The 19,597-nt window shown below is 44.4% G+C and overlaps 1 long non-coding RNA gene across 2 annotated transcripts; it reads right to left on the bottom strand.

Moving 5' to 3' along the window:
- Positions 1-3,202: 3,202 nt before the first annotated feature.
- Positions 3,203-17,537, bottom strand: LOC128341992 (uncharacterized). Of its 2 annotated transcripts, XR_008314708.1 has the most exons (3): positions 15,421-17,537; positions 4,699-4,759; positions 3,203-4,131 (listed from the first exon to the last, which is right to left on the bottom strand). It is a non-coding gene; the product is annotated as an uncharacterized LOC128341992 (long non-coding RNA). The 2 variants fall into 2 exon arrangements; XR_008314709.1 differs by lacking the exons at positions 3,203-4,131; positions 4,699-4,759 and adding an exon at positions 15,083-15,340.
- Between the last annotated feature and the right edge of the window lie 2,060 nt (positions 17,538-19,597).

Here is a 19,597-nt window from a genome sequence, read left to right as displayed (position 1 = left end):
CCTCATAATATTAAAACTTGAGGTCATGCAACATAAATGATTGGCAGAAGATTCTGGATGGACAAAAGAAAGTACTGCATATGCACAACACAATATTAATTTATGGCAGAGGTTCTCAAACTTGGGTCCCCAGATCTCCTTAGATTACAGCTCCCATCATCCCCAGCCACAATTTCTGGAGAACATTGTGGCTGGGAATGATGGGAGTTGTATTCCAATGCCTTTAAAAAAAAAACCCCAAAAACTTATCATTTTGATTCCATAAACCAAGTTTGAGAACCCCTGATTGTGGAATTTGCTGCCATAAAAATGTGGTGATGGCCACTAATTTAGATGACTTTAAAATGGAGATTAGACCAATTTATGCAACACAGGGATATTAGTCCTGATGGCTAAATTGAATGTCCAGGTCCAGGGGCAATATGCCACTCAATATTAATTGCTGGGAAACAGCAGCAGGATAAGGTTGCTGCCTTCATGTTTTGCTTGTGGACTTCCCAGAGGCATCTGGTTGGTCCCTGTGGGAAACAGAATGGTGGACTAGATAGGCCTGATCCAGCAGGCTCAATGGACACAATGGCTTGATCAGACACAATGGCCTGATCTAGCAGGCTCTTAAGTTGCATGGAATGGGTAATCTAGTTATTTGGTCAAGCTGAAATGGCTGCTACTATGCTGGGGAATAATTATTTGGTAGCCTTTGCTCAGCTCCGCTCCCCTCAACAGCAATGTTAAAAGCACAATACTAGCAATAGAAAGAAGAGCTAATGTGGCAATAATGGCAGCCACTCCCATTTTGACAACTATAGCACACCCACCAATCACAATGTAACTTACTCACAATATGCCCACATCAGCTCAGCTGTGCCTGAAAGATACAAGTCAAAGTGCACTAAAAGCCCTCCAAGGTCTCAGAACTCTAAAATTCTATAATTCTATGTCAGTTACAGGGATGCAACAAGGATGCAGATCTGTCTAGCATCTGTCTAGTACCTGTATCTGTCTTCCTTACTGATCTTCAGATCTCTAGTGAAGACGTTTCTTTTTTGCCAGGCTTTTGCCCTGTAGTTTACTTATTTGTTTATTGTTAGTTACTTTATTTTTTTAATTTAGAATATAAATTTTAAAGTTGCTTTGTTTGCATGTTTTTGTGCACTGCCCAGAGTCTTTGGAGTGGGCGGTATATTAAATGTTTCTAATAAATAAATAAAATAAATAAAATGTCCCATTCATACCATTTCCCATACACAAATCACCAGTCTGCTGCCATGAACAGTCCATGGCACCTTTCCAAAGCCTAGGGTTTAGATAGCAGGTACAACCTGGGGGCTATAGGCTCCTCAGGAGAAAAGTTCCAATACCGCTTTGGTAGAAATGGTTTCCCATGGGCAGTGCTTGTATCACAACATGTTTTGCATTATTTTATGTGGGATGGAAACAAGGGAGTTGAGCCGCATGGGCATGAAAGAACCGAAAGCATAACAGCAAAGCCACAGGCAGCAGGAGCTGCAGTGCTCAGTAGAAAAGAGCAATTCAGTGCAATGGGAAACTGGAGAGGTAATTCTAATCTCAGGGAGCTATTGATATGGACTCTTTTTGACACACAGTAATTTTGGATAGAAAAATTAGGGTCAGAAGGACCAGAACTCTTTTTTCAGAGAGCCACACAAGCAAGTGTTTCTGGTTTCTACAAGACGTCTTGCATTGAACATGGAGACCCTACCTATGTGGCTCAGTACTATGTAGCCGAGACTAGAAGGGGCCTTATTCAGAGCAATTGCTTGGTGGAAAAACACAAACTCAACATACAGGAGAGCCCAGGTTCAATCCCAAGAAAGGACTGGGAAAACATACATGCACATAATGGAGTGTGACAGCCAAATAGTAGGGGTGTGCACAGACGGAGGGTCCGTGGTTTGGTCCAACTTCAGACCAAACTGCTGGTCAGCAAACTAGGTCAGTACAGTTAAGCCCAACCGCGAACCGGTTTGGTGGTTCAAGGGTGGTGAGTTTGGTGGCAGGCATAGCAGTGGGAGGCACCTTTAAAAGTAAATAAGCAGGTGCTTACCAATGCTACCGGTGCTCCAGGCAGCTTCCTGTTGTGGCAGAGCTCTCCCCCTCACAACAGCCCTTGACCATGGCAAGATGTCAACCCTCAGATGATGGAGAACTAACTACCCAATTAATCCTGCCCAATGTGAGTCCCATCATGGTCTTCTGAGGTACTGGGTTAACATAATCCATGATCCTCAAATTTTGGCCATCAAAAACATTTCAGGAGATGAATGCTCATAGTGATCTTTTGGCAAAGTCTGTACCCCTAGAGATGGAAAATAGATTATTTTCCTGCCACAGCCTCGCAGAGGGCATTTGTGCATGTGCAGCGGCCACCAAAATGGCGGCCGCACTCTTATTGAGGCCCGAAAGGGCAAAAAAGGCTTCACTTACTCGGCTGCGGCGGTGATGAGGAAGGCCAGCAAGGGGAGAGGGAACCCGTGCGGACCCCCCTGCAACTACAGCAAGGACCCCGAAGGGGCTACAGGTACTTGCTTCACATTTAAACTTTTTTTTAAAGAGTTCGCAGACTGGTCCGGGACCGGAATGCACCGGTGGTGGTGGTGGTGGTGGTGGTGGTGGGGTTTGATGGGGGCCGGACCGGACTGGCCCAGTTCCGTTCACCGAACGGGGCCAGACGATTCCATGCACACCCCTAGTCAGGACAATAAAAGCATGATAACATATTGCAATGCTATCACCTATTTTCCATCCCTGGGGTTTAGACCTTGTCAAAAATCACAATGAACATTCGTCCCCTCAGGTGGTACTGACCACACCAACTGGCTCATGTACGAAGAGAGTTTTCTGTTTGTATTTGGGGGCTGGCTAAGCTGTGCTGTATATGATGTGGCTGTTGTTCAGAGGATGCTCTTGTGGTTTACTATAAGTGGGATGGATGCTGGGTTCCCCCTCAACTTCTGTTCTACTGCTTAATTAATTGTTTTATGTTTTATTTTGATGTTTTGTTATTTGAATTGGTTTTTATGATTGCACATTTTAAAATAGATTTCCATGGCCATAAGCAAAGCCGCCTTGGATGAGCGACAAGGATCAGCGTGAATATAAATGTTTTGAAATAAAAATAAGTCATCACTGGGAGGATGGTTGCCTAGTCTGCCAACCATCAGAAGAACAGAGAAAGAGCTGAAAACAATCAACACTTTTATTGAATTACACCAGTCATGGGAGGAATTAAAAAAGAAGGAAAGAAATATGGCCATTCTTTTTGTTCTTGTAGGAGGCCTGTGTCTTTCAAAGCTCCATGACAAACATAGGTAGTTGCATTATACCAGTGGTTCCCAACCAGGGTTCCTCCAGATGTTGCTGAACTCCAACTTCCAGCATCAGCAGCCACAATTTATTGTGGCTGGGGGTGCTGGGAGTTGGAGTTCAGCAACATCTGGAGGAATCCAGGTTGGGAACCACTGCTTATACTGAGACAGACATTGGTCCATCTAGCTCAGTATTGTCTACACCAGGGATTTTCAACGTTGGGTCCCCAGATGTTTTTGGCCTTCAACTCCCATAATCCCCAACCAAAGTTCACTGGGGCTGGGGATTATGAGAGTTGAAGTCCAATAACATCTGGGGACCCAACATTGAGAATCTCTGGTCTACACTGCTGCTGCCCTTCCTCCTCCTCTCCACTGCCACTCCCTTCATGCTTGCTCTTTTGCTTCAGCAGCCCTGCCCCTGGGGGAGGGGAGGAAAAGATGGGAGAGGGGCACTGACACAGGGTTCTGATCCAGTGGGGTGGGGCCAGGAAGAGAAAGCAAAATGGGATGGCACTTTTTTCCTTGACTCAGTGGCAAAATGCATTGCGCTCCCATTATACAAGAGGGTTAACAGATGTCGTTGATTGCATCTCTGTTCTAGAGATGGCTGTTCCTGTTGCACCACGCTTTGTCACATGTTTTTGAAAAGGCACAGAAGCCCTGAGAGACAATGGTGACAACATCATGTAACCTCAGCTGGCTTCCCTCTGATCACTGCAGCGGGCCTCCCTTGTGGCCTCCATGGTACTGAGCAGGGCACGTCTTGTCCTCTGTGAATGTTCAGGTATTCCCTGGTTGCCTGTGGCGAGACAAATGAAGACAGAGAGTCATAGTAGGTAGCAGCTGCTGCAGATAAGAGTGGGTGAGAATGGATAATTGGAAAAGGGTGCCATCATCTCTGTGCTTTTCAGAAATTTCCCTGATCTCCAATTGGGTAGTTTTAATGTATATACCGCCCTTTCCAAAGTGACTCAGGGCAGTTTCCATTAAAATAAAAAATGCATAACAAAACAATTAAAACCAAAGAACCTTTAAACCAGATTAAAATTAAAACTTGATATAATTAAAAGCCAAGCTAAAAATATGAGTCTTTAAGGCTCACCTGAAGATCTCCAAGGAAGATAATCCTCTTATAACCACAGGGAGCATGTTCCACAACCCAGGGGTGACAACTGAGAAGGCCTGATCTCAGGTCACCACCAGATAAAGTGGTGGCACCCAAAGACAGACCACGCCTTATGATCTTAATGAGTGGTGGGGATCTTGTAGAGAAAGGTGCTTTCTTAGGCAACCCAGACCTAGCCCTAGAACTTATCAGTGACCTAAGTTCACCTGGTAATCTCCTGATGCATGTTCATGGATTTACCTGTTGCATCCAGCCACATGGACAACCTGATGTTCTGCTGCCATGACCCCTGTTTCTGATTCTGCAAGGAGGAAAGAATCAAGAGTGTTTGACTAGTAATAGCATTAGGAGGCATGGAGAGTTTGATGTTCAGCAGCCTTCCCTAGGACACAGTGGGAGCTCATCTGAGTTTGGGACTTTGTGGCAAAAGGGTTCTCCTTTTCTGTGCAATGTATACGTAGCCATGTCCTTTGCTTGGAGAGTCACTGGCTTACATGATGTGCAGTAGTATGTAGGCCTGGGGATGCTTCAGGCTTGAAAGCAATCCCTGATGCGGTTCAGAAGCAGCGGTTTCACAAGCAGCATTATGGCATTTGTTCCAATAGTAGCAAATGGGGAGGGGAGGGGGAGTGAAGAAATAATGCTTGCAGAACTGCTGCTTCTGAAGAGTGTCAGTATTTGCTTCCAAGTCCTTACGGCTCATCATCACCTTATGGCTACTAATTGCTGAGAAAGGGAAAGATTGTTTAGCCTGTACAATTTCAATAGAGAGAGAGACACTGTATGGTCAAGGGCATTTGAGAGTGCTCTTCAAAGAGTGCTCATGCAGGGTATGGGGAAGAAAGGTGGAGGACGCTCGCAAAGAATATGTAGGCTGTGTTCTCACAACCAGAACAATTGTGCTCAAACCACTAACCACAATCAGCAAGCTGGTTAAATCGCTGCATTTAATCCAATCCTGGTTAGTGATCCAAGTTAAATGCTGGTTAATCACAGCGATTTAAGTGGGATTGCTGGAAATTCTAGGTTCTCATGACATGCTCTGTGGGAGCACACAGGGGGTGCCAATCACAGTTAACTCTTTAACCACAATCATACTGGGTGTGAGAATGTGGCCTTAGTAATGGCTCCCCCTTCCCCCCACCCCTTGATAAGCTGTCCTTGCTTATCTATGCAAGGTGCTTTGTCTTTGCACTCTAATTGCTGGAGTGGAGTTGTGTTTTCAGGTGGGTGTTTGTCGAATCCTGAAGCAGTTTCTGTAAAGGGGGTCTAAGAAGACAAATGTTAGCAATGAGAGTTCATAGCCCTATGTAGAATTGCCATGCCCCCTGAAATTCCGGGTTTCACCCAGATTTTAAGCATCTCACCCAGACTGTTTAGCCAACCCAGATTCACCCAGATTTCAGCTTTCTCTACAAGCTCTAGCCCTTGCAGAAGCGAAGTTATGGAGCAAAATGTGTCATCAGTATTCTGCTCAAAAGTCATTTTCAAGCCAATTTAATTTAAATAATATGCAAATTAGGCAAATTAGGCAATTTAAATAATGTGCAAATTAGGCACCCGGATTTGGGAAGCCGGAATATGGCAACCCTAGCCCCATGCCATATGAATTTTGTTTTCTGCTGGGGCTTAAATTCACCCAGTAAAGAGCCAAATGTGACTCCTGAAATAGCAGGATTTTATCCTCCAATATAGCCAAAGGGGATGGAGAGGAAGAAGTGGTGGTGGTTGTTATTTTGGTCCCTCCATTGATTCTAATGGGCATGTACCTCATTAAGACAGCTATCTTATTGCTTGAGCTTCACAGCAATGAGAGAGGTGAAACCTAAACTAAACCTGATGGAATCCCAGGGGATTAATTTCTGCACATTTGGGGGGTATTTTGAAAAACAAATGAATATACTGATTTGCTAATTTTTAAAAGAAAGGTGTATTTGTAGTATATTGTTCAATTACAATGATTTTTTTAAAAAGAAAAACCCCTAATTTTTGCAAGCATTTTTTTTTAATTTTAAAGAAGAACTTGAAAATTATGTCTCCATCATTAAATGTTTAACTCAGTTTTAAAAAATCTATTCTATTCCATCAACAACATTTAATCTCAATTTTCAACCAGAATTCAACTGTTGTGGAACCATTAGGATGGTGGAGCAATAATGGAACAGGAGGGAATTCATTCATCCCTATAGTTTGGTATGGTGCTGAGAATTATTTTTTTAGAGAATTCAATAACCTCTCCTTCAATACTACAATGTCCAAAGTTTGCTGAGAAGAGAGAACTATACATCCATTTACGTCTGTTTTGTGGATACAAACCCTGTGGATATTTTCAGCTGAGAATTTCTATGATTAATTTTGTGATTTTCAAATACAATAAATATTATGCCAGATGGTAATGGACAGGATCCAGGCAAAGTTATTCATGACTAAGGCCCATTGAAATTAATGGGACTTGTAAGTTACATCTTATTTATTTCACTGGGGTTGTAGCTCAGTGGAAGGCATCTTGCATGCAGAGGGTTCCAGGCTCACTCCCTGGCATTTCCAGGTGGGGCTGAGAGAGATACTTGCCTGAAACCTTGGAATGCCGCTGCCAGTCAGTGTAGACAATGCTGAGCTAGATGGACCAATGGTATAAGGCAACTTCCTATGTTCCTATGAATCCTGCCCAATGAGTGGCAGGAAGAGGTTAAGGCTGCATTCCTGTGCACACTTACTTGGAAGTAAGCCTCATAGAATGCAGTGGAACTTGCTTCTGAGTAAATGTGCAATGGCTTGCAGCCTAAATCTACAAGCTGTTTTAAATAGCCAATCATCCCACACAACACACTCTATGCCTTCTGCCAACACTTATAAGAGCTCTTTGTGTATAAACCTATGTCTCTCATTTAAGACACTAAGCAAAGATCAAAGGAGGGGAAAGGGGGCAGAAAATATTGTTTTTCACCAATCTGCTTGTCATTTAGATAAAGCTTAGTGTAGATAAATGTCATGGAAACAAGCTGTTCCCACTTTAAAAAGAAAACATGTTGCCTCACACTTTTCCCTCTTTAATTTTCATATTTTTTTAATGCAACTGCAAGGACTAAACAAAGCAAATGCACATCGTTTAAAAGTAAATGTTCCTGTGGTAGTAGGTAAATGCTCTTTAAAGTTTGTTTTTCCCCAAGTACCTCATGAGTAGGATACAAACCCTCCAAATGAGATATAGGAGTACAGCACATCTCTCAAGCACACACAACCACTGGTGGCTCATCAATCTGGGAACCCTTCCACCAGAGTTAACCAACCAAAAGGTTATCTAACATGCCTGGCAAGGAAAAATTAAGCAGCTCCTAGTTCTGTGAAGGGTGTATGAGAGGCTTCAGCAGAGACAGACACTAGTTTTTCAGAGAGCTGAAAGAGATTTGAGAGCCAGCTCTTTATTTCAACCTCTCCTTTTTTTAAAAAAAGAAGTTAAAAAAAAGTGTGAAAAAACCTGCAAATTGTTTATGACAACAATCTGAGTTCAGATACCTTGAACTCTGATCCCCCTTTCAAACCATCTTCAACATTCTGAAAAATACTGTTTGTACTTGTCTGTCAACAGATGAGGAGTCTCTTTTTCAAGATGTATTTAATAAGCCTTTCGTTTACAAGTCGCACCCATGTAAGTTCTGGAGGAGGAGGAGGACGAGGAGGACGAGGAGGAGGAGCAGGAGGAGGAGGAGGAGGAGAATGTGTATATACTGCTTTTCAATAAAACTGTTCTTGAAGTGGTTTACATAACAAAAGGAATGAGAAGATGGTTCCATCCCCCAAAGGAAGGCACAACTAAATAGAAACACAGGGGAGCCACCAGTAGCAGACTCTGGGGGGTGCTATGTAGCAGGTGTAGGCAAACGTCTCTCTAGCTGTTGTTGAACTACAACTCCCATCAGCCCCAGCCACCACTTATTGTGAACTACAATGGGAGTTGTAGTTCATCAGCAACTGGAGAGTAGGCTTGAGCCCGAAATGTTTCGGAGGTCATTATAAAGGCCTCCAAAATGTTTCGGCTCCAGGGGCTGTTATGGTGCTTCAGCGCCAGCAGGGGTAGTTCTTTAAGGGTGGGGAGGGTGCACTCACCCCTCCCTCCACATTTCCCCCACCGGCACTCCGTTATTTTCAAGCCCCTTGAGGTGGCAGCGTTCCTCCCTGCCGCCCTGTTGTCATGAGCCGGAAGTGGCCGGAAATACTGATCGCATGTGCACCCGTCGCGTGTGCGCATGTGCCCAGCAGACAGGAGTGCATGCACATGACGGGCACACACGTGATCTGTTCCGGCCACTTCCAGCCGATGAGGACAACAGGGCAGCTGCTGCCCCGAGAGGTCCCTGAAGGAACGCTGCTGCCCCCAGAGGCTTGAAAGTAATGGAGCGCCAGTGGGGTAAATGCAGTGGGAGGGGTGAGTGCACTCTCCCCCGCTCTTAAAGAACTACCTCCGCTGGCACTGAAGCAACTTCAGGCACATCCCTACTGGAGAGCCAAAGTTGCCTACCCCTGCTTTGTCGGTTTGAATAGGGAAGAGATGCTCTCTTACTCGCTGCTATATATATAAGCAACCACTTTAAAAGATGCTGTTTGCCCAGTTAGTCAGGAATAAGAGGATATCCCGGAAGATAATGTCAAAGTTGTCCCAAGTTGTCTTCACCGGGCTGGATGGTAAGAAAAGCAAAAAGAGGAATGTGGGTGGGGGGATGGCCCTGGTGAAATGGTCCCCAAGAGTCTGCATTTTAGAATAGTCTTGAAATGAGTCATGTTGATTGGTCTCACTAGGCAGTAGGTGATGATCGGGTTGCACCCAGGGTTTCTACAAGAATTTATTGCACCTACTGTATATCCCAATAATGGCCTTACCATCATTTGCAGAAAATATAAACATCTAGCTGTGTCTCTAATCAAAGCACTAACCAAACCATACAGCCCCATGTAAAGAAGATGCCAAAGAGAAACATAGGCTGACATCCCAAGAAAGTACCAGTACTCTGTGAGATGCACCGGGTGTTGGGTAGGTAGATTCAGAGATTGGTGTTTGGCTGGAGGGCCAGTTGGGTGAGGGGGCGTCAAGAAACAGCCTTTCAGAGCTTTGATGGCCCGTAAGGTTGAGAATGGCCCCCACTCAGGGGGTGGGCGCGACTCACTGGCTCAGAGCTTTGACGGCTTGGGTTGGGGGTGGGTGTCAGTCCACACACACCCCTCAGCGGGGTGGAGCCCCGTGGTGAGAGGAGATCAGGACTTGGAGCCTGACCAAATCAGGACCCAGCCATTCGCCCTGGTGTGGGGTGCCCTTCACTAGGAAGGGCCACTACGCGAGATGAGTACCCGCACTCTGAAATCCCTTTCACTCTGGTTAATTGGGACCCCGTTGCAAGTGTTGTTACCTCTGTACAATAATAAAAGTGGCCCTTATTTACTCCAACTAAGCGGGTCCTGTCTTCGTTGGGGGCCTGGGGGTGCAATGACTAATTCAGCACTAGAATCTATGCTGGCGGGTGAGGTGCACAAATTTTGACACCCTCCCTTTCCCTAGGAATCCCTATGAGTCACCCGAAAATATGTCCCTGATAAAATATGTCCCTGAGCTCAGGGATATATTGAGGTCATTCTCATGAGCAGCTCTATCTGGGTAAGCGCAGTCCTGCCCAGGTAGAGCTGCTTGTGAGAACCACCAGTATTGGGACCAATCCTGGTGCTCCTTGGCCGGGTATAGCCAAGGTTTTTTTTACCTGGACTAAAAGTTATGTTAGTGGGCACATGTGTGTCCTCCTCCCTCACTGCTTGGTTATGTCATGTGGGCACCTGGTCTGCCAGCAGTTGCTTTCAGGTTGCCGGCTGCCATGTAAATCATAGAGGCTGGAGGAAGGAGAGACCTGGCCTCTAGAATTTCCACAATGCACCATGATGCTTGCACGATGCATTATGGGAATCTTGGAGGCCAGACTTTGTTTTCCTGGCTCCATACTATTTCCAATGCACTTTAACATCTACAAGAAATTGCTGGGAGACATCATCGGGAGATTTGGTGCAGGGTGTTATCAATATGCTGATGACACCCAAAACTATTTCTCCTTATCAAGTTCATCAGGAAATGACAAAACTTCTCTAAATGCATGCCTGGAGGCGGTAATGGACTGGATGAGGGATAACAAACTGAGTGACAAGACCAAACCCTGGGAGCTGAGCAGTAATCCCCCAGCTCCACCTTCTGGTCCCCCCCCCCAAGGACCAAAGCCACTCCAAAGTAGTGCCTCCAATTCCCATCCTTGAGTGGTGGTCCAGGATACCATGGTCGATAGTATTGAACATCGCTGAGAGATCCAACAGAACCAGCCTTGAGCCTGACTCTCTCTGTCAAGCTCCCAGCACAGGTCATCCACTTGGCAGTTTCAGTCCCATATCCAAGATGGAAGCCAGACTGAAAGGGATTTAGATAATCCATATCATCCAAGACCCTCTGCAGCTGAGATGCAATATTAATGGAACTATTCTGGAATGTTGGCGTAACAACCCAAGACTATTTTTGAGTTTGTGTGGGGAATTAGCAAGACTAGGGTGAATAGTCCATTTCAGTGTGAAGCTTTGATCTTGAAATGAAAGCTTGAGATAGGAATAAGGTATAATCAAAATTTATTTAAGGATTATTGGGGTACAGAAAAAGAAAAAGATGGTTGGGTAAATGATAAAGGGAATAAAACTACAGCTAGCAATGTAAATCTAGAACTCACAAAGAGGAGCTTTTAGCTCAAAGGTCCAAATTGTGATTAAATCAGCTTAAGGCTTGCCAGAGAGAGAGGACTGGAGGGCAAAGTTCAGATTTAGGGAGGAGGGGAAAGAGAGAGGGAGAGATTGTTAGTATACATTCTTCCAATTCTGTCAGGGTGTCTGTAACCCTTGCCTTTGGGCCAAACAAGGGTCACACCACCTGGTTGCAGGGGATTTCATTCATCCATGGTTAACAAAATAATACATGCTGTTGTGTGATTCATTTATTTTTACATTTATCTCTCGCTCTTTCTCTGAGGAGCTCATGATTATTTTTATCCTCCCAACAACCCTGTGAGGTAGGTTAGGCAGAGAGATACATGACTGGCCCAGAATCACCCAGTGAGTTTTAGGCTGAATAGTGATTCAAACCTGGCTCTTCCCTGTCCCAGTCCAACACTCTAACCACTAATGGGTGTGTGCAGTCTTGAAAGACAATGGATTAAATGGTTTGAAAAAACTGTATGGAACAGAGTAAATGGGCAGGCTCAAAGCTTATCCCGTGGGTCAGGAAAACCTTTTAGGTGTGGAAACTGGAATGCTTTTCACACTAAGGAGCCCCTTCCCTGGTCCAAGCCAGACCATTAATGCTGTGATAGTGAGGAGGGAGTGATACAGCCTTATCTGAGCTCTTTTTGAGGTGAATAGTTCAACTAATCCTTTGTGCCAACAACAAAGAGGAGTCTGACCATTCTCCTTAACTCGTCTTACTCAGCTAGCTTCCTTCTCTGTATTGCAAGACAGAGAGGGCCATGGGGGATACCTTTCAGTTGCATGTTCTACTTGCCCTGGGGTAAAATTACCCTACGTGACTTGTGCCAAGCAACTTAATGGAGAGTTTGCCAAATATGGGCATGTGAAAGGCTCTCGGTCCCGTGAGTCCAGATAGGCAAGATCTGCAAGTCTGCAGTTCCAAACCATATAGAGAGATGCTGCTTGTAGGCCACTGAACAGGCTGTTATTGTAACAGCCACCACACGCTCTATCACTTTGTCCAAAAAGGAGAGATTAGAAAAAGGTCTGTAATTGTTCAGGTTGGAGGAATTAAGGGAGGGTGTTTTTTTTTTTAAAATAGTGGTCCCTTGAGGCACAATGTCATACTGCCCTCCCTTAATTAAGTGTTTATTATAGCCTCCAACCACCTGCCCGTACTTTCCATGGCAGATTTTATTAGCCATGAAGGGCAAGGGTCCAGAGCTTGTTGCCCACACACTGCCCAGGATCTTGTCCATAGCCTCTGAAAAGGATCCAGACAGTACCCAAGGCACACCTACCAGAACGACACAACCCTGGTATCCAAATCGGCAGGGATGCTAGTAACTTTATCTGCAAAGTGGTATGCAAACTGGCCACAGAGGGCTATAAATGGTTCCTCCCCCAGGGATTTGTGAAGCAATAACTTTGCTACACAAAAAGGCTCTGCTGGCCTGCATTGAGCAGATGGAATGGACATGGGGGGGATTTTTTTGTTGTTGCTGCCCCCACAGCCACCAAGTCAGGGGCGTCGCAAGGTTGGAGTGGGCCCAGAGACAAGATCTTAAAATGCCCCCCCCCCCACACACTCACTGAAGTTCAGCTCATGAAGTAAAGAAATCTTAAATGAGGCTGAATAGTGGTAACAAAAAGCATAGTAAAACAATGCAAGTCATGTAATGGTACTAGAGAAAGACATGCTGTTCTGGTAGATCCAGGTCTTAACGCTTACATCAATACATCAAAAGAGCCCCTGGTGGCGCAGTGGTAAAACTGCCGCCCTGTAACCAGAAGGTTACAAGTTCGAACCTGACCAGGGGCTCAAGGTTGACTCAGCCTTCCATCCTTCCGAGGTCGGTAAAATGAGTACCCAGAATGTTGGGGGCAATATGCTAAATCATTGTAAACCGCTTAGAGAGCTCCGGCTATAAAGCGGTATATAAATGTAAGTGCTATTGCTATTGCTATTGCTATTTTGGAGGATGAATACAACTGAAGGAAGCCCAGGCGGGTGCATAGCTGGGGGAGTCAGTCATGTGACATGCCTCTGGGGGGCCCCCAAGGCAGTGGGCCCCCAGACAACTGTCTCCCCTTGCCCTATTATAGTTACGCCCCGACACCAAGTAGTCCCCAAAATGGGTTCCAGCCCTTGTTTGGTTGGATTGGTCACAAGTCTTCCTCCAGCATCGTTCCAGCCATTGTCCAAGTTGTTTCATTGTCCTAAGCTCCTCAGAAAACCAAGGAGCAGAATGGGCTCCACCAAGCCGGAGAGGGTTTTTAGGAGTGACTGTGTCAATAGCCTGGGCTGGGCTATCTCCATGTTCCAGAGACTGGCAATGGCCTTGACAGTCACCAGCTGTGGATACTGGAAACTACCCAAGGGCTGTCTAGAAACTGAATGGATCCATAAGGTTCTGGGGGTGAACCATTCTAATTGGTCCACCACCCCTGCAGAGCGTAGACACAGCAGTCAAACTAAAGCCCACCAGATAATGATCTGTCCATGACAAGGGAGTTATATCAGACTGCCTCACCTCTAGATCATTCATTCCCTGGTCAGCAAAAACCAGATCCAAAGTATGTCCTGCCACGTGGGTAGGGCCCGATACCAACTGAAATAGGCCTATATTTGCCATGAGGCCATGAAGTCCTGAGTCATTTCTACTAGTTCTTGAACTGCCCCTACTATTGAAGTCCCCCAAAACAATAAGTCTGGGGGAACCCAATGCCACTTCTGAGACCACTCCTGCCAGCCCAGGTAGGGAGACTGAAGTGCAGCAGGGTAGTCAGTATACCAACAGAATCCCCAGGCTATCTTGGATAGCCCTCCCCCACACTCAGGAATGCTCCTGGGCGCAGTGAAGTACTACAACTGCCCATCCCAACACCACCCTCTAAGTTGAAGGAGGGGGAGACAATTTAAATAAAGCTTCCTGGATGGGGCAAGCCCAGAGTGAGAACCTCTCTCATGAATCCTCACCTTGCACTCTCCCCACACCCGAAGTGATCATAGATATCCACACAGACTACCCAGAGGGAATGGCCCCACAGACCTCAAAAAAGCCACTAACAATCCTGCCACACATTTCCAAATTTGGAAGGAAGGAAGGACTGGGGTTAGAAATACAAATTGAGACCTTGTAATGTGTCCCACAACAAAAAGAAATGAGCCTGAATAAGTCCTAAATGACAAAATGGAGGACTCAAAAAGGACTTTAAAAAAATTGAAAGTAATTCTATTTATGCACTTAATATAAGCTATTTACACACTTTAATACACTTAATACAGTTACAACAGTGTAACTGTGGAGCCACTAACTCATGCAAGATTGCCTCTTTTCATCTGTGAACTGGAAAATTGCAAGTTGTGATTTTCCAGTTCATGGAACACAAGCTGCAGTCTGACGTAAGATAATGGCTCAGGTACACTGCTTGTACAAGTAGGCCACCTGCATTAGCTGTGGAGTTTTTTGGCGGGAAGTTGAAAAACAGCTCCTAGTATACCGTTAGAACCATTAAATAAATTGGAACGTGGCAGGCATATATGGTATGCAGAGAAAGCAGCTCCAGTCCCTGGCTCAAAAAGTCACCAGTCACCTCTACTTGATAAGGAAAATAAAATCATAAAGCTGAGATATCTGAGCAAAAGAAATAAAAATGTGAACAATGACTAGAAAGAAAAATTAACTAAGCAGATAATCAACTAATTAAAAGACATATATCTTTTCTCAAATAATATACCAAATAGCTTACAGGAAAGGTACAACAAAAGTACCAACAACAAATACCATGCACTTGGCAGTACACCCTACTTCTCATTGTGTTTAGTGGGACCCGCTCCCAGGTAAGTATGCATTTCAATGTAGCCTGAGTTTTATTCATTTATTTTTATTTGTGGCATTTATATCAGGCAAACCTCCCAAAGCGGATTACATATGCTTCAATTTTAAAAACCATACATTAAGCCACATGTTTAGATCTTCACATGCTGAGCCCTGTAGGCTTTGTCGCTTCTTCCTTCTCTCCTCCCCTCAGAGCAAAATGGTCCCCAGGTAGCTCTGTGGTGGCAGTTGGGAAGGGAGGGGCCATCAGCTGGAACATGGGACATCATCATTTCACTGAAAAGCTTCGCAAACAGAAATCAGCACAATAATAAGCATTAAGAATTGTCTGACCAAAGTTCAGGTAAACAAAAACAGCTTTTACCTGCTACTGAAAATGGATCCAAACAGAAATGTGTGAGAAAGTGTCCACAGTCAAGGCCACGCAGAAGAGAAGTTCCAGTTCCTGTGGTAGCTATCACTTAATTCCTAAAGGTGGAAGAACCTAGGACAAGGCTGCAGCTGAACAACACTAGAACAGGAACATATGAATGCTAGTACAGTTAGGAACCTTAGACTCCAATAAAGAAAACATCCTTCTTCAGGACAGGAGATCAGTTTGAAAATAGAAGGGCTTCTACGACTTGCTTCATTGACATGAATTATGATTTTTAAAAAAATCTTTGCATTATATAAAGTAGAAAGGATGGCCATTTGAATCTTTGTGGATTCAACTGAGTAAAGTATGAATTTACAAAGCCATTTGACTTATTTCAGATGAGAGGGCCAAATAATATTTATGGCTCAATAGCTTAAAAATGGGTGAGGATGTCATATTGCTCTGAAGGCAGGCACAAATGAAAGTTGTTTGGGAAACAGTCACATTAATTTGGGGAAAACTGGGAAAATACAACATATGCTGCAGATGGACCTGGTGGAGGATGACAAATGGCTTTTCAAATTATTTTTGAATGCTTTAGAATTTGGCCTTTCCTTTGTTTGACTGCACAAATGAAGAATGATCAAGGAATGAGCAGATCATAAGCCCTCAAAGGAAACATGGCATAATATTTAATGTCTCCTGGCATCCTAGACCTGCTATTCAGAGAACTGCTATTCAGTTGGTGGTATAAAGTGCATGCTTACTGTTTCTGAAAGTTAAGCCTTACGTGGCCCCGGAAAGCAAAGTCATTACAGGGCCAAAATACACAGGCTGGCATACTATGCAACATTGCATGCACTTTGCAATGTAGTGTTTGAGCAGTTGTGCAATAGCACTGTTGTGCTTATCACAAGAATGGCACAAATGTGGGAAGTGAGGGCCACTGGAAATAATGGCCGTCAATTATACAACAGCATTTGTGAAATATCTGCAATAAGCACAACAGTGCAAATGTTACACTGCAAGGCCACGTAATGTTGCACAGTATGTCAGCTACATTCTGCTAAGCATGAAGTCCTTATTTTTTCAAAATTTCCCCCTAAGGTAGCAGCTGCAGGGGAAGGGAGGGAGCAGTGGTGGCTCCAGTATGCAGAGACCTCTCTGCATACCTGAGGCAGGGTGCCAAATGTGTAGGAGCAACAACTGTACTTGTGGTTTCCCTACTTCATCCAGCTGCGAAACCTGCCCACATGAAGCACAGAGGTTTAGGAGTAGGAGGGGGATGTGGGTTCATTCTGCCTGCTCCCTTCCCTTCCAAACAGCTGATCTGTAGGGATGTGCAAAATGATTTGGGTACCAAATGGTTTGTACCTGAAACTGGCTGATTTGGGTGATTTGTAGACAAAACAAATCACCCCTGTCCTCAATTGCCAAGATTCGGGTACATAACAAATTACCCCTGATTTGGATCTGAAAAATTCAGAGATTTGCACCTCCATTTTGTGGCCAAAGTGGGTTGTGTGGTAGTGCCCAATGGGTGGAAGCTACCACCCAAATCTCAAATAAATTGGGCAAATGGGTGATTTTTGAAGAATTTTTGAAGTTTATGCATCTTTAAGTTTCCCCCCATAGGGAATAATGAGAATTTAAGCAAACTTATAGCTCCATGTGGGGGGCACCAGAGTGGCCCAGAGTGGATGGTGGTGGGTGGTAGTGCCCAATGGGTGCAAGGAAGCTACCACCCATGTTTCAAAGAAATTGGGCAAAGGGGTGATGTTTAAATGATTTTTGAAGTGCACGCGTCTTTAAGCTTTTCCCCATAGGGAATAATGGGGATTTCAGCAGCCTTAGTTATAATTCCCCAGGGAGGGTGGCACCAGGGTTGCCCAGAACGAATTGTGGTGGGTGGTAGTGCCCCAATGTGTGTAAGAAAGCTCCCACCCATATTTCAAATAAATTGGCCAAAGGGGTGATTTTTAAATGATTTTTGAAGTTTGCATGTCTTTGGGGCAGATTTGGGGAAGAAAGGAGGTTTCTGGGGCAGAAGAGTGGGTCAGGTGGTAGTGCCCCAATAGGTGCCTGCTACCAGATTTCAAATAAGGGGTGATTTTTTAAAAGAATTTCTGAATTTTGCGCATCTTTAAGCTTTTTCCTCATAGGGAATAATGGGGTTTTCAGCAGCCCCATAACTCCACTTGGGGGGGCACCAGGGTGGCCCAGAGCGAGTGGTGGTGTAGTACACATAGGGTGCATGTGCTCAGGTGTTGATAAGCAAAGTGACTGGCTACAGCAAAGAAAGCAACTGTCTCAACGGTTAAGACAATAAGAACAGCAAGTCCCTTTCAAAGATTACCCTTTGCTTCTAGGGGGCTAGCACCTTTCTTTGCAAAGTTTTTGCAAAATAATATCTGTGGTTGAAACCATGCCATCTTTTCAGAGTATCACTATTTCACTATTTCAGAGTTTAACTAGTCACACACACACTCCCACCTCAAATGCACATACTGACATACCTAAATAATATGTGACCATCCGCTAAACAGTGATGTTGTAAAAATACTTCATAGAAATACTTGCTGTACTCACCAATGCAGATTTCTGCTTCCTTGATTCACCTTGAGCTAGATTTCTTCAACTGATAGATGAAATAATTGGTAAGATTCTCCACTGGAATTTAAAAGACTATTCCATGGTGGTTGGATAGTTCTTTCAGTGCTTGTCACTTCTCTGTTCTCTCACCAACCACCCTCAATTTATCCAGTACAACATTTTTGCTCAACCCGATGATCCACATTTATTTGGGAAGTAGTAATATTTCAGAATATTCAGATTCTTTGACAGATCTTACCTTAGCAATCCTTACATCCAACCCTGCACTGTAGGATAATCTTCTTGACTGACATCCTGACAAATGGAGCGTGTGTATAAGGCGGCTCAGTTGGGACACATTGGCAGTCTTCCTGCAATTCCTCCAAATCTTCGTGCACATGCAGTATCTTGCCACCGGGCTAATGCTTCCAAGCTCCTCTTGCATTCCGGAACCTTTCTGCAAGATCAGAAACACATTGCTGAGGATCAGGGACATGTTTCCAGTCTTGCAGAGTGCTTTGGGAGCAGAAGCAGCGCTCTGAAGTGTTAGCCCAGTGATGCAACAGCATGTGCACAGGAGGGCTGGAGGAGTTACACAGGGCTCCTGGTGCATCTCCACAGAATCTCCATCCATGTGTGCTTCATTAGTCAGGATGTCAGCCATCCTCTGCACATTGCAAATGGGAGGCTGGGGAAATGATAATTTGTCCAATACCATTCACTGTGAACTATGACTGAAGTGAAATTTGAACTAGGATCTTACATCCTTTGCTACACCCAGCTCCCACTATATGACTCGCTGATTTCAATAGAGCTTACTTCCAAGAAACTGTGCATTAGAAAGCAGCTGAAGATATGGAATGCAGGGATTCAAAGATCCATGCAACCAAGTCCACATGTCCAAATGCCTTTCTAGAACAGCAGTCTCTCATGCTGCATCATACACCACTTTTGAAACTAAGGGCGCTAAGCTGTGCGAGTCAGAATATTAGAGTTGGAAGGGACCTTGAAAGTCTTGTCATCCAAATAGATATGCCATGGAATTTGCCATTCAAAGGAGAGAGAGAAAGCAAAATCCCCTGGGCATGACCAAGCCTTTAAGTGTATCTAAAGTAGTTATTTGGAACCTGGCTAAATTGCATAGAGGGTCTATTTTTCCAAGCAGGGAAAAGGCCTCATGATTAATAAATAGAACAAGGACATACCTATACATTTAGTTTTCTGTTACTATGAAGGTGAATTTCTAGTAAGCAGTGCAGTACTAGCAGAGGCGTATCTAGGGAAAATAGTGCCGAGGGCAAGCACTGAAATTGCGCCCCCTGTCCAAACATCTGACACCCATCTTTCAGATAACTTTACCATAATATCAGCTGAAAAATACAAGTCAAGCTCGTTAATATTTTAATATTTCAAAAACTATTTAGCAGTGGACGTAGCCAGACCAAAAAATGCTGGAAAACTACAAATTTCAGTATGCTGGGGCTCATGAAAGAAGCGTGTGCTTGGAAAACTAAACAGAAGTGCCTGTCTAATTCTCTACTATGCATTGTAGCATCACTATTATATATGTTCTAAAAATAAATGGAGATTT

The sequence above is a fragment of the Hemicordylus capensis genome, chromosome 2 (genome assembly GCF_027244095.1).
Source record: "Hemicordylus capensis ecotype Gifberg chromosome 2, rHemCap1.1.pri, whole genome shotgun sequence".
Lineage (NCBI taxonomy): Eukaryota > Metazoa > Chordata > Lepidosauria > Squamata > Cordylidae > Hemicordylus > Hemicordylus capensis.
The sequence above is the reverse complement of the archived record's forward strand: the minus strand, read 5'-3'. Positions and strand labels throughout refer to the sequence as shown.